Raw genomic sequence first — 16,663 nt, forward strand, 5'->3', positions numbered from 1 at the left:
CATGTGTTCGAACTGCCCAGAAACTTCTTCAAACCAATCGTCAACAAATATGGCGTGGTGACGTGGCGCATTGTCCTTATTGAAAATTCCGTCGTAGTTTTGGAACAGAACGTCAGTGAATGGCTGCAAATGCTCCCCAAGTAGCTGAACATACAGAGGACCAGTCCATCCCTTGTAAACACGGCCCACACCATTATGGAGCCAGCACCAGCTTGTGCAGTGCCTCATTGACAACTTGTCTCCATGGCTACGTAGGTCTGAGCCACACACTAATGCTACCATCAGCCCTTACCAACTGATATCGGGACCTATTTCACCAGGCCATGGTTTTCCAGTCCTCTAGGGTCGATCCGATATGGTCATGAGCCAAGGAGAGGCGTTGCAAACGATTAAAGGCACGTATGTCGGTCGTCTGTTGCTATAGCCCATTAACGCCAACTTTCGACTCAATGTCCTAACCGATACGTTCGTCGTACGTTCCATATCGATTTCTGCGGTTATTTCACTCAGTGTTGCTTGTCTGATAGCACTGACAACTATGTGCACACGCCATTGCTCTCGATCGTAAAGTGAAGGCCGTCGGCCACAGCGTTGTGTGTGGTGATGGGTAATGCTTGCAATGTAGTATTCTCTGCGCTCTCTTGACACTGTGGATCTCGGAATATTGAATCCCCTAACGATTTCCGAAATGGAATGTCCCATGTATCCAGCTCCAACTACCATTCCGTGTTCAAAGTCTGTTAATTGCCGTCGTGCGGCCACAATCACGTCGGAAACCATTTCACATGAATCACCTGAACACAAAGGATAGCTCCGCCAGTGCACTGTCGATTTGTAGCATGTGTACGCGAGACTACCACCATCTGTAGATGTGCCTAATGCTATCCCGTGACTTTTGTCACCTTAGTGTATACCACTTTCAGCACGCATTGAAATCGCAAGCAGGCATAGGGGCAGTTTTCATTACTGTAATTACTGTATGTAGGACACTGACGCACTCATTATCAATAATGAAATGAGACGTCCGCTTTTCTTTATTCCATCTCAAGTGACCATTAATAACAGATTTACAAATAAATTTAGACTGTAGGACTGAATGAAATGACTGAAAACAGAGATAGAAATCCATAACATAAAAATAAGTTTTTAAAAATAGCAGCCAGATGACTGACAATGGTATACAGACTTTATTGTGTATCGATGTACATGTTTCAAAATATCTCAGTGGGAACGCGCGTAGTATACTCGATTTATGAAATCAAAACTTAAACATATGCACAACAAACGGCATGGGACTTCATTTACGAAGGGAGAAATATCTAATTATCACTAGCACTGGGGTGAACACAGATTTAACTGCGTATACTTATCACCTGTAGTAAATTATATAGTAATGCTACGAGAAAGTGCCACGTAGTCAAACAGAAATGTAAGATGTACAGAACCCATTGTTCCAAGGCTAAGCTATATTCAGTAAGAAATCCGTAGGTGTTCGCTAGACGTGGACCATTGCCAATCATGCTTTAAAGATCCACTAAGCAAACTCCAAGGAGTGTCATGTGAATACGCAGACAGAGTGAGAGAGCAGAATGAACTGGTTTGATGACCTCGAGGCGCTTCATTTTACATCCTGTAGATTAGTGCTGAAATAAAGCTGTTGTAAATCTGCAGGATGGTTAAAAAAAATACAGTGCTTTACTAGGCATGGTCCTACTGGAGGTAGTGTGCTGTTGCCTTCCACCAACCTTTGACTGACTTACCTAGCCATTTACAGGTGGCTGTACAGTTTAACTTGGACTCCGAACAACAGTGCAGGTAGGCATTTTGCACAGTACCAAACATTTCCGGAGATAAAAGAAGTAATAAGTGACAGATTAAAATTCTAGAAGTGTTTGGGATAAAAAAAACCTGTGACCTATGGATTTTTTTTGTGGCATTTCACCACTAAGTCACAAAGATAAATGTAACTGGCAAATAAATAAATAATCTGTTAGGAATCTAGCCCTCCCAAAATATACCCACGACAGCTACTACTGGAGCTGTAGTTCACAACCTAAGGGAATGAACAGTGTCGATGTGATACATATAATTCACACCACGCAAACACCAACCTCGGCCTTATGCAGACTATGGAAAGCTGGCTTTCGATCATAGAAGAGAGCAAGGGCGTTATATTATGTGATTAGCTATTGTCTATACGTTGAGTTGCTAGAGAATAGTGAAATTTTTGAAGGACAGGCGCTACGATTTTTGTCCTGTCTCTCATGGGAGAGACTGTACTTGTTGCTCTACTTTGAATTGTAACAGTGATGGGTTGAATGGCCTTCATTTGCTTTCTTCAGCGCTGTCTTAATATCAGAACACTAAGACTCATATTGATACCTATTGTCATGGCAGCGCTCCATGAAGAATAAATATTGACATGCTGCAGATATCTTGTTATCTTGTCAAATCACTTCGATCACTGCTTCAAAATGATTTTTAATTAGGTTTAATCTTTCTGTACAAGAGAATCGCAGTTATGGATGTATCGCTGTGTGGCCAAATAAATAAAAAAGTGTGAATATTAGTAATGAAGAAAAACATGAGCCCACTTCAGAAAGAACACTTGGGAATCTTCACATTATTGCTACAGTGGAGTTATTTGGCATTGTTTTCCTAGTGAGTCGTCATATTGATCTGTAAGCATCATTTCTGAGAAATTATAAGATACGACACAGAAAGAAGAATTTATACTGCAAGGGGTCGTCGCAAGTTTAACCAATCTAAAATAAAACACCGCTATTAATCTTCAATAATTGAAGACTTTTCTACAGCAGTTCTGTTTGCAGCTTGTTATCCTTCTGCGAAACCGAATTGGTATTCGTCAGATACGAGCAGGAAACCTTTTTCTTTTCAGCCAGAGAAAAAAAAAATTTACTCAAGACGATGATCTCAAACAGTGCTGCAGCATTTCATTTGCCTTCAAGAAGCTCTTTACCAGCACTATGATCTTGTGAAATGGCGCTGATGACCATGCTGTTTAATGCTCACCAGTTTTAAATACATCCATCAAGAAGCTAACTTCTAATGCGTTAAACATGATCCTTTTTATCGACAGTTCTGTGTGTCGAACAAGTTTATAACGGCCTGTACACACGTCTAATCTTTTCCTGAAGTATCCTCAACTTAAGATCACAGTTTTCTTAATGTATTTTGCAAAATACGAGCCATACACATATACAAATTAACCAAAGTATTATACTCACCTGCTTAATACAGTTTTAATCCACCTTTTCAGCAAGTCCTTCGTGGGATTCTTGAGGCATGTGGCTCCTCATTTTACAGACAGTTCCCATAAATTACAGGACAGTGGTTTTGTGGTCACAGAACTGCTACTACAAAATAATTCCATTCAGCAATATTCAATTATTGTGGAGCATAGGCAATTGGCACATCAGAGCCTATCTTCCCTTGCAACAGAACCACTCACGGCACAGGTCCGCTGGTGTTCATAGTCAATATAATTTGTTTCTCAAAATCTGGCTCACTCAGTATGAGAGAAGAATTTACTAATCTCCCTCTCTTAGTTCCCGAATTGCAGTTTGTTGCTGATCTCCCCATTCGTATGGCATTCTGGTCAACAGTTTATGTAGTGGACTTGCAATCTTAATGAACTTTGGAATAAACCAATGGTAATATCTGTCTAACCCTAAATTTCCTTTTAACTCCTTGGTGGATTTTGGAACCAGAAAGTTCTTTACATTACGCTCATCTGGTTCTACGCCGTTATCTGTTGTTTTGTGTCCTAAGAATATTACCTCCTGTCTCAGGAATTCACAGTTAGTTGGTTGTAACTTTAATCTATGTTGCCTTGACCTATCCAGCATTTCCTGCAGGTTCTCACTGTGTTCCTTTAATGAACTTCCACAGCAGATTATGCCATCCAAATACAATAAACACTTTGTTTCAATTCTTCCAAGGCAACATTCATTAATCTCTCAAATGTACATTGTGTGTTCTTAAGCCCCATCAGCATCCATTTTTACTCGTAATGATGAAAATTAGCTCTGGATGCTATCTCCTTCTATATCTGCTGATGCCATATTAATCAGTGACCAAATCTAAAGTGGAAAAATACTTACGTTGGGTGTGGGAAAGGCTTCCCCCACTGAAATTTTGTTCCGTACCTATAATCTGTTACTAATGTGTATTTTACTATTATACTGGCGTCTCGTTTCTTTGGTACTGCCAACACAAGTGCGCTCCGTGGACTTTGTCTTGAACAGTTACATCCTTGTTAACCATCTTCTTAATCTGTTTCTGTAATACTGCCTTGTTGCACTTCCGTTATTGTGTATGGATGTACATTCACAACCTCACCTTTGTGTTCTCGCAATATCAGGAGCGCATGTCGCACCATTTCTGTATCTGACAATTTGTCCCCTTTTAGATAAAATACATCACAACATGGGCTACAGAGTTTTTCCTGGTTCATATCAGTCATCGTTTGTCAAATACTCGGTTATGATCGCTTCTATAACTTGGAATACGATTTCTGTATGTGTCCATTGTAGTAAGTTACTTTCTGCATGACTCGTGTTTGCATCGCTTTCTCTAACGGTTTTGCCAAATACTTTTACTGTACTCAGAGCGCGTTCAGCTTCACTCATGTTCACTACACTGTGAATAAATTTCCCTTGCTCTATGCGTACAGTGGATTTGGCTATATACATGTGTGATATGAATTCTTGTTTGGGATAATTATCTCTCTTTTGTTACTAGCATTCGATCCTTCCTCTAAATCTATCTGTGAGATTTTTCACTTCTCTTGGACCTGTTGTCGTGTCTCTATCGGGTGCCATGCTGTTTTGTATAAAGGGTAACTCAGAACGTTTCTTCATATGATTTGAGTTGCATACCTTACATTTTCTTTCACAATCCTGTGTCGTACACTGTTTCATTGTATCTCTATTGTTTGTGGGACTTTTTCCGTGTTCACAGATCTGTCAGCAGTTCCCATCCATTTCTACTTCCTTTGTAATCTCAAAATATGTCTCTGTTCATGTCTATTAACTGTCGTTGCCACTCAGACCGTGGGCGTCCTACCAGCTTGCTTCTTTACTGTGGTCTCCGGTACTGTCAGCAGTGGAATACTTTGACCCTGTGTTTTAATTACCTTATCATCGTAGTTAATCACAACTTCTTGTTTCGTCTGGTAGTCCCATCATACGGAATATCAGATCCTCTTCCTATAATACGAAACTCGTGATTCACGGGCACGTTCCCTGTTATGAGTAACTGCAGAACCATGGTTCCCGAAGTATCTACTATACCTTGCGTGACACCCTTCAGGCTTTGGATGACTTCCATGCTCATTACTGCTTCCTTTGCGAGCCTCTCTTCTTTTGTAACGCTTACATGTTTCAAGGTATCTGTTAATAAGCCTCAGTTGCTTTCCTAATTCATAGCAACAGGCCGCCATAATTTCGTTCCCTGTTTTGTAGTCTATGACTAATTTTTGGCCATTTCGTCATGGTAACATGCAACTACTTAGTGTTCCACACTCTTAGTTTTTACTTGGGTATAACATCCCTAATTTCTCACTGCATTGAGGTCTAAGATACCCATGTTGGTTCCACTTGTAACACCTACGTGTTGTACAATCTATTGCTTGACGCCCACACCTTTTGCATTTTTCGCAAATAATTATATTTTTAATTCGCATCCATGTGGCGTGATCTATTGCAATGGTGATAAAAATTCTGGAAGCTATTTGCTTCTTCCTTCTTCATGGGTGTGGATTCTCATTGTACCTTAGCTTCCTACACCCCTTTGCCCACAATTATAACATCTTTCTCCCAGGTTACTTGGAATTTCAAATTCTTTATCAGTCACTCTTGCGAACTGTCCATTTTCTTTCATGGACATTAGTGCGCTTCCTTTCTGTAACACTACTTCCATTGCGTCACCTAGGCTAATTCTTACACCCCGCCTTCGCACAGTTGTTTGGACCCCGTCGCTTCCTAGGCCCTGTATGAAGCACGTTTGTCCTAGTGCGGCTATCAGTTGTAATGCACCTTGCAGTTATGCGACCCTTATCACTCTAGTGATCGCCTCTGTAAATGTTGTTGATAATTCATCTATTTGATTCGCCCATGATGCTGTAGCTTTCCCTGGGTGTTGTTTGGCCTGAAATACCTTACAGGCGTAAAAATCTATTGTGTGCTTATCCAAATAATCCTCTGGCAAGATGTATTTTTCTTGATCCCAGTTGTTAGCCTGGTTCCAGACAGTTCACTTCGGCATAACATCTCCTGTAATTTTGTAGTTAATGTGTTGGAATAGCAGTGGTTTAAAATTTATCATTCATTTGGACTCTTCAAATGTCACATTCACATTTTCAATGAACTCTCCAAGCGCGGGCTTAGCTCCATGAAATGATTTATTTACTAATACAAGAGCATCCTTTGCACTGATACCTGAACTACTGTCAGAAGTCGTCATACATTAGTACATTGTTACACACAGAGTCTTAAAATTATTGCTGTTGCCACTTGCCTGATTTCCGTATGCCGAGAATGCTGTAGTTTGCCGCACGGTTAGAGGCGCCATGTCACGGATTGCGCGGCTCCTCCCGCCGGAGGTTCGAGTCCTCTCTCGGGCGTGCGTGTGTGTGTGTGTGTGTGTGTGTGTGTGTGTGTGTGTGTGTGTGTGTGTTGTTCTTAACATAAATTAGTTTAAGTAGTATGTAAGTCTAGTGACTGATGAGCCCAGCAATTTGGTCCCTTAGGAACTCACACACATTTGAACATTTTTTGCTGTAGTTTCGCTGGTTTTCCTTTTAGTTCCTTCTACTGGTGTGTCTTCATCTGCCGGTCTCTCCTTCTACCTATCTGGCCTGGACAAGTTCACAACTTTTCTGCTGGGCTGCCTGGGTGGCTGTCGGCAGGACTGGCCGAGCGGTTCTAGGCGCTACAGCCTGGAACCGCGCGACCATCTCTGGGTGTCTTCTGCTTCTTTTGACCTTTTCTACAGACCTTGTTGTCGTTCTTCTTGTAGAACATAGTTCGAGGGACTGATTTCGATAACCTTTCTACTTCTCCTCCGATATTCTGTCACTCGATCCCCTACTTTTAATACCTCCATATAACATATACTTCACATCTGACACCAAAAAATTAATTATATATTGCATTCCTCCAGCCTCGAATGAAGGGGTGGCCAGCACATCCTTGTTTTGACCTCAGTCAGTTGGCCATGGCTACATCCATTGCATGCAACATGCTGTCGTTCTAGCAGTTACACTGACTGCGGTGAATACTACTTTCGCTTGGCGTGTTTGCTAACCATTGACTTCTCTTTTTCTACTTCCTGCTGGCGGCATGAAGTGTGTGTCTCGAACACCGTGCCTTCACCTTACTACTTAATAAAGTATCCGTCCTGTTCAAAGCGCCCATGACACTTCTTATATCAGCAAATTTGACCTCTTATAATCATGACAACACCTGGGTTCATATCAGGTGAGTTTGGTGGCCAAGACATCAACGTAGTATCACTATCATACTTTTCAAACCACTGTAGCACGATTCTATGGGCAGTTATCCAGCTAGAAGACGCCAACGCAATCAGAAAAGACATCAGGGGTGAAAAGATGCAGGTGGTCTATAATAATCTTCACATACTTCACAGCTGTCGTAGTGCCTTCAATTACTATCGCAAATAGCAGGTGTGTACGTCGAACAGCTTGTCTACTCGTGATTTTGGCTTTTTTTTCAACCACTTTCCTTACATGCTCACGACAGTAACACGGTTCGCCATTTAAGGTGCTCCTTCCCAGACTACAGGGCACAACAATCTGCCCTTTGTCAGAGTCGCTTATGTTGTTAGATTCCCGATTTGCGGCCTATGCCGTCTCTGCTCCGCTAATATTCTTTACCTACTGTGACACGCACCTGCAACACCGCCAGGAGGCATTCAGTCTCGCTGGGGAGAGTAGTCATAATGCTTTTGAGTAATTAGTGTCTATGTAGGATATTTGACAGGTATTTGTCAGTACCATTATGCCCCCACAGCATGATACATTGTAATAGCTTGTTCTTTCTAGCGCATTGTGCTGAAATAATTTAAATTGTATGAAAGTCTTGATTGTAGGTGTTCTATGCTGTTGGATATCTGTTGGATCTCTGTACGGTAGTCCAGCAGGGATCTGCACTGTGGCAGTTGGTCTTCGTTCTGATTGTGGATACTGCTACCAGAGGCCATCAGCTTGGACATTATGCTAGATATCGGCACGGTTTAGTATCTAACGAAGAGGCTCATCTTCAGTTGCAATTTGAACGTAGGACGATCTTCTCCCTGAATTTGGGGTATCATCGTAAGATTAAGAACAACAGGTACCAATCAAAAATTTCTACCCTTCTTAGGGCTCTTATTCTGTTGAGAACGAACGAAAGCTATTCAGTACATAAATTCTATCATTTTTATGGATTGAAGGCTCAGCCTGAGGAGTGAAATACTTTTTTGGCGCAAATAAGTAGCGTCCCATCTTGTTATGAAAGCAATCATGCTCTTTTAACAGTCATTCTGCTCATTATACTCAGTGATACTGATGGCAGGGGATGAGTAGGTCAGAACCCATATAAGGTGATTTATCCCACTTGCCACTGAGGCGCAGTTTGTATCAGGTGGTGGAGACATTCTCATGCGCTGGACGATTGTGTGTGGGAAATGGGGCTCCTGATGTGTCTGCCATCATCTCTTACTGTCAGTCTATATATACACCCACTGTTAAATCACAGGCATCGATTTGTTCACATTCACAGGTATCACACAACCGGTCTCTTAAGCAATACAGTGCACCAAACCATAGCTGCCAAACTGTGTCACCATTGCTTCAAAGAAACTCAGTGAACATACACGTACCTGCCCACAGTCCTATTTAGGACATCTGAGGCGCCAATATGCGCTCCTATGTTTCATATTTGGATCGGCGATTGAGTGACAATGGATTAGCAGTCTTCAGCAGTCAGCAGTAGACCCAGTTTCGAATCCCAGTCGGGCACAAATTTTCAGCTTCTCCCACTGATATAAATCGGTGCCCACTGGCATTTTGTTTGTGTCTTGAAAGATTCCAGATTCAGTATTTTGTATCTCGGATGGAAAATTTACTGATATACAAAATTAAGCACAAACAGATAGAATTACCTGATCGTTGAAGATGTCTCTCACTCAGGTTAAATTAGTAGTAAAACGAGCGTGAAAGTCAGCATTTTGTAAAAAGTATGTCTATTTTCCGTTATACTTTAGAAAAGGCTGAAAAAGGGTGGCTGAAACAGAGATTTCCAGGTGTACCATCTTGTTGCGTTTAGGATACATTGGAGACACCGAGTAGCATCCTACATGGTTTGCAGGTGTCATTCAAGATTTATTTGCTTCCCGCTACATATCACAATCACCGCAGCACCAGTATGGAGATACATCGCCCTAATTGCGTCTGTTTCGCTAATCTAGTGGCATCACACTCAATTGAATACAACAATTGAGGGGCACTATACATCGCAGACAACAATATGTTGTCTCTTACACACTGCGACCATAACATTGTTTATTGATCAGCAGTAGAAGGGAGAGAAGCGGACCTCATGCCAGTTTTAACAGCAATATGGGCTACATAACCCCTCTTGGTAGTCATACTTGTAGACGACATGTCGAATAACTGACGTTGATGCCATGTTTTTTGATTTGTGGAAAGCGTTCGATACAATTGCGCGACTTCATCTGGTAGACAAAATGCATACTTACATGATACACAAACAGGTCTTCAATTGGAATGAAAATTTCGTAGCTAACAGAACCTACTACACCTCTCTTAATAGAGAGACATCTTTTGAATCTAAAGTAACATCCTGTGCACTTCAGGAGACTATTATTCGACCATTGCTGATCACGATATACACAAGCAGTCTGACAAACAACTTTTTTATCTCTCAGACATAGTTCACACTATATGAAGTAGTATACAGAGAAATAGCATCGTTTGATGATTATTGCACAAGGAAGATTCGAAAATGATCAGAGCTAGGCGGAAAGGCTGGAAGATGATCCTCACCGAAAAAAGATTATGTGGACAAATAAACTTACTGCTTATTATTAGCGAAGGTGTCAGTTTGCCGTTACTCTGTGTATTAGTTGTCCTGTGACAGTAAAACTGGAATGTAATGATTTGATCAGGTTGAGTAAGAGGTATGGTACTGTGTAGCATTCTATTTAATCCTAGATTATTAAACCTTCGTAAAATTTACGATTGCGGTAGCGTATAAAACGACATTTTGTATCCACAATGAAATTTACACTTTGCCGTGGAGAGTGCACTAATATGAAACGTACTGACAGGTTCAATCTGTGTGACAGACCGAGTCTAGAACTGAGGACCTTTGCTTACCAATTTTTCCCCCTTCATTTTGTTCATTGTTGTTCTCGTCATTTGGTCTGGGTGGACGTCATATGAATAGTTCACTCAGTTTATTACAAAGGCAGCCCGGCCTCTAACTGTACACTCTGAGCTACTGTGCAAGCGACCAGCTGAGCTACCTGAGCGCGTCTCACGACCCCTCCTCACACCTTTACAGTCAGTCCCTCGTCTCCTACCTTCCAAACTTCACAGAAATTATCCTGCACAATAGCCTTTCTTCCAGGAGTGCTAGTCCTTCAAGGTTTGCAGGTAAAATCACGGCCACTGTTTTCTTTGACTGTGAAGGAGTAGTGTATACATAGTTTAGGGTAAATGGAACTACCATTAATGCCTATTCGTACTGTGCAACACTGATATCACTGCAAAACGTCATGAGAAAGAGGCATGGAAAATTATGCAAAGGCATTGGTCTCCGGCACAAGAATGCAACACCACACATGGTGCCGCATATCATAAGCTTTTAGTCAGCGTTTTCAGTGGGAGGCTTGAAAGCAGTCGCCATGTTGTGCAGACCTTGAACCAGGCGATTTTGATCTTCTCGGCAAGCTGAAAAAAGATCTGTGGGAAAGATATTTTCCAACGATGAGGACATTCACACAGCGGTTCTCGAATGGCTCCGTGACCAAGGAGCGGATTTCAGTCAGCGAGGAGTCGAACGATTGGTAGAATGTTCCTACCGTTGTTTACAGAGACTTGGTGAGTGTGTTAAAACAATGTTACGTATCTGTATCACTTTAAAGTGTGGTGCAGTATTCAATAAAAGTTACTTGGCCTTGCATAATAATGTGTAACTTACTTCTTGAAGTCCCCTCGTAATTTGCCCACGAAGTAGGTCACTTACGAGCTGCGCTATACGTTATGCGTTTCTTTAGTCAGCCTGCAATTCTCAGAAAACTGCGATGGGAGACGCTATAAGGAAGCTGGGTATCATAGAGAGCTTTACTACAAAGTTCCGAGATCCCACCTTCCAAAAAACCAAGAAACATACTACTGTACTGCGTACTTTTGTTATTACCAGATCAGAGAAATTTGGACTCATGCAGAAGACTACCGAAGGTCTTCCTCCCTGCGTACCATCAGTGAATGGAATACTAAGGACGGAGGGAAGAATGATACTGATGTACCACCAACCAGATACTACTGACAAGCCGTGCGGTTTGAGGCGCCATGTCACGAATTGCGCAGCCCCTCTCGCTGGAGGTTCGAGTCCTCCCTCGGGCATGGGTATGCGTGTTGTTCTTAGCATAAGTTAGTTTGAGTAGTGTGTCAGTCTTGGGACCGATGACCTCAGCAGTTTGGTCCCTTAGGAATCCACACCCATTTGAACTAGTGATGGGACAACTGACGGTTTTTGACAAATAATTGGCCAGTCGATTGGTTTTTCTACTTTAGTTTCTTTTTTCATTCGGATGAAACAATAGTGTGAAACTAGTTCCAGTAGCCACGTCAGTACTGTACGTGTTTTTCACTCACTCTCCGGTTTTGAGTGGTTTTCACTTATTGTGGGACAACCGACTAACTCAAGTCTGACGATTACGTCAGTTATACGAATGTTTTCACTCAGTCCCTGTTTTTGAGTGATTTCACTTATACACGTTTCCAGCCTTTATGTTTGTTATATATGCACCATGACTAGGGTTGCCAACATTTTTAGACAAATAGTAAGTAGAAGTGAATGAAAACTATGTTTCTAAAAATATTAATTATTTTGTTGCTGTAAAACGTCATTTTACGTGTTTCTCATCAAGGAACTTTCAGCATACCGTTACTGGATACTGCTCGAGCTGTGAACGGCAACAGATGTGCTGAGAGCTACGTGGTGTCAGCACAGCAAGTCTTGTGTTCGCCCACGAGAGGAATCGAAAACAGGTGGTAGCTCTTTACTGCGTTCATTGTAAAAATAAACCTGATTTAAACATTACACCAAGTATTCTCCAGCGTTTGCTTTAATCACATAGGATTGTTTCACGTGGAGCAGAAGCCGCGCTCTCTCGAGTACTGTCAAGTACGATGATAAGGATATGTTTTTGCTGTGCGTTACGCTACATCGATTCAACGATAATACGGGGCAACAGCTTTACCGGGGTATTTAACTTAGACTGCAATGGACAGGGTAGTAGTCTAACAGTTGCAGTTAAGATGTAAAAACAGAGGATTGAACAAACAATAAAGCTTTGAATGTAATATTTTTAAACAGGATGAAATTATACACGGTAAAACTTTGGCAGTACGCTTCTTAGCTGACCAGACGAAAAACATAACATGCTCTCGTTCGTAGCTGACATAGTATTGTAATTAAAAACAAGCTGGATAAAAATACCGAACTCAGCACAGGGTAATTTTTCTGCGTGAGCTATGTGTGAAGTAAAACCGTATTACAGCCAATCATTTGGTAATCTCTGAATTCCATCCTCATCCGAGGAATACATTTCAGTACTGAAACTGTCATCAGCTGTGTTGATAACGAGGCGATCAACAACAGAATCCATGAAGCCTCCCTCAAACCACACTTTCTGCTCTTCTTTTATGAGGTGTTACTACATTTCGCCAGTGTTCAGAATTGACGTGTGACAAAGCTTCGTGCATTAGTTCCAGTGCATCTGGAAAATTGAATGTCTTGTCATTTCTCGTTACAAATATTTTAACATGGCTTCGCATCAATTCTATTGGGTTCGGATTGCAGTAGTACGGTGGCAACTATAAAAGGTCATCTGTACAATGTGCTAGAGGCCGTGAAAATTGGTTTCTGTGTTTCTGTGTTTTATCACTCTAGCTCATGGAGACTACATCTGTGGTATAAAACAATGGACATAGTTCAAATAAAGAGTATTTGATTTTTCATTTTTCTGCCCAAAATTTAGTTTTGTAATATTTTCTTAACTTACTTTATTAATATCGACAATTAAGAATTTATATTTGCAATGAAAACTGGAATACTGAGTGCGATATGTAATTAGAAACAAGAGGATGTGCATTTTTAATTAAAATGTTATCCCTGGAACGCTCTTAGACCCCTTTGCCGCCAACACGTAACCTGGTCTAATATTCAGGTGAAGTCCGGACTCATCTACGATGAATATATTTCCCAGCTTATCAAGGAGGTTATGCTCTACCAAGATGATCTGCAGCAATGCAAAATAGTCTGAAACGTTTTTCGTACTTAAACCCCTTGACCGTGTTTGTGAAACTCCTTCCGATTTGCGGATTGAGAGTTCCGGATTTCTTTTTAAAAATAAATGTAGCCGGTCCATTCCAGCAATTTCCTTTTCTCGGTTAAATTTGTGATATTGGTTATATTTCTCAGCTAGTTTATATGCCATGGTACGTACTTCTGTCCTTGTCGGTGCAAATCCGAAGTTTTGTAATTTTATGATATGTTTTACCAACTTTTTCTCATATTCTCGTGTTAGTACAGGCGGCCCACCCAAAGGTTTTTTCGTAAAACACCCCCTTGCTAATCGTCTCTTTAGCGTTGAACATGGAACGTGAAACTCCTTTGAGGCTTTATTCAGGCTCATTCCATTTCGCACCGCTTTTACGGCATCGTTAAGTTGCTTCTCTGTCCAATCAGCACGGCTGGATCCTTTTTGTCTTTTGTAAAATGTAGGCATTTTACTTTTTTTTTTACTTTAGTTTACTTTTTTAATCACCCGCAAACTAAACTGTTCTCGCAAAAAATATATATAAACTAATTTTTAAACTAACGATTGTATTGAGACGTCGGATAAAACAATATAACTCTCGCATGGGATAGGAATAGCTAACATTTCATGACTTGTCAAACACCATGGTTGGGATGTACGTAAATAAAGGCTTTACACTTCACACATAAGATAAGTCCTTCACCGTATCACCCCTGCCAGAGTTCACCATTTCTCCCATTTGTTATGAGTCAAACGGTGAATAGCGCGGCAAGAAGTTCAAAACACTAGACGCAACGATTTTTAGGTTATGTAGTACATAAGCAGTATAAATACGCAGAATATATCAAAAATTAACATCTACAAATGCATGCACCATATAAAAATTATTTAGCATCGAAAACAGTTTTGTACAAAGTACTTACGGTTTTTAAAACGGAGCTGGTTTTCAACACGTGCACACTGCACAGATGATCAGAGACTGTTGGCATGCAGACATACAGACACTTCTGTTTAACCAGCAAAGAATTAAAGCAATTCACCATTTCACCCGATTCACCACATCACCCTGACTTAACCTACCCTACAGTTTCCCGAAAAATTTGAAAGCCGGTTTTCTCTGTAATCTTTAGAAAAATATTAAGAACAGCTCTCTTCTCACTATTTTTAATGGTGTTCTGTGCATGCGTTCCACTACTAAGCAAGAAGCCAGTTTCATGCATTTTCACACTATGTTTTAACAGCACGACAATCAGCGCACAACTAGCGCTGGCAGAGACTACAACTGTACACGATTTCTGAAATAAAACTGCGTAGACAGAGCATGGTTCATGAAGACGTTGATGTCTCTTAATACATTACAGTGTTTTAAAGTGACGGAATAATACGATATACAATGTATAATTTGGACGTGCTTCCGAGAGGGTAACAACACCAGCGTACGTGTGCTACGGCTGCTCACCTGTCATCGCGTTTGTGTTCGTTTACATCAAGTTTTTTCTCGTGATGAACGAAGTACAGTGGCAACATACACCTGCTGCGGTAATAAGAGACGGCTGCAACCAGCGGGCGATGCGCGCCACCTCTCAGCTGCTTCTGCTGCCCTGGGCGGCAGCACAGGAGACAGTTACCACGCCGCTCCCAGCGGTCCGTAGCAGTGGTGCCAACGTGGGTGGGTGGGTGGTGGACTAGACTGTCTGTTTACAGTAGTGGCTAGATATAGGCTTAACTGTGAAACTGAAATACTAATATATGAATGTTAACAGCACTTCTTCATGCCCGTTAAACACTACTATAGCTGCCGGCCGGAATGGCGAAGCGGGTCTAGGCGCTACAGTCTGGAACCTCGAGACCGCTACGGTCGCAGGTTCGAATCCTGCCTCGGCCATGGATGTGTGTGATGTCCTTAGGTTAGTTACGTTTAAGTAGTTCTGAGTTCTAGCGGACTGGTGACCTCAGATATTAAGTCCCATAGTGCTCAGAGCCTTTTGCACCATTTGAACTACTGTAGCTGCCACCTTTCGAAGACTGTAAAATGTAAACAAAACAGGTTTTGTGTGTGTGCAAAAGCAGGATTTGTTCCATACGTCGCCGGTATCACAATTTTCTGCTCACTATATTTATCTTCCACACAAATAAGTGGTCGAAGAAGTGCTGAAGATCTAGATTCAAGTGGTTTTTAGTCAATAGGCATCATCACACTTTTCCAGTAAAACGAAATGCAAGCAAACAGTCGCTAAAATTTGGCAATGTTTCTTCCTTTTTCACGTACCCCTAAGGAAGGAACTCTTTTGCTCAATTTTGTAGCTGCCAACGATACATCACCTGTTACATGTTGGTGCAGCTGAAACCACGTAACCAACAGCAATGTATTAATCATTTTTAAATGATGAAAGTAAGAGTCTCTTCAGTATATAATCAAATACTAATATGTGACCAGCCACGGTGGCCGAGCGGTTCTAGGCGCTTCAGTCCGGAACCGTGCGACTGCTACGGTCGCAGGTTTGAATCCTGCCACGGGCATGGATGTGTGTGATGTCCTTAGGTTAGTTAGGTTTAAGTAGCTCACACACACACACACACACACACACACACACACACACACACACACACACACACACACACCAAAAAGAATTTGCCACATGTGAAGTTTTCACAGAGTTTGCAGATTTACAAACACAACTGTTGTGATAACTTCAGATGTGGCAAATTCTTTTTGGTGTGTGTGTGTGTGTGTGTGTGTGTGTGTGTGTGTGTGTGTGTGTGTAAAAGTTACGTAAGTCCTGGATATATTTTGGAATTTGCGAAAAATACAGTCCTGTAACTTCGCAAAAAATTGCGCGGAATTTTCGACGGCAACAACACACCAAAACTACTTCGCCACTGTGGAATAATAAAAATTGAAAACGGACGATAATATAACGTGTATCTTTAAAATCATGTGAACAGCCTTCTGATGATGAACTTGCCAGTTCGAAACCGGTAACGGCGCTATTTACCTAAATAAATAGCAGTATTAGTGGTGGCTGGCTGGTGTTTTCTTCTTTGTAAGAATTAACCTACATTAATT

Source organism: Schistocerca gregaria, chromosome X, assembly GCF_023897955.1.
Source record: "Schistocerca gregaria isolate iqSchGreg1 chromosome X, iqSchGreg1.2, whole genome shotgun sequence".
Lineage (NCBI taxonomy): Eukaryota > Metazoa > Arthropoda > Insecta > Orthoptera > Acrididae > Schistocerca > Schistocerca gregaria.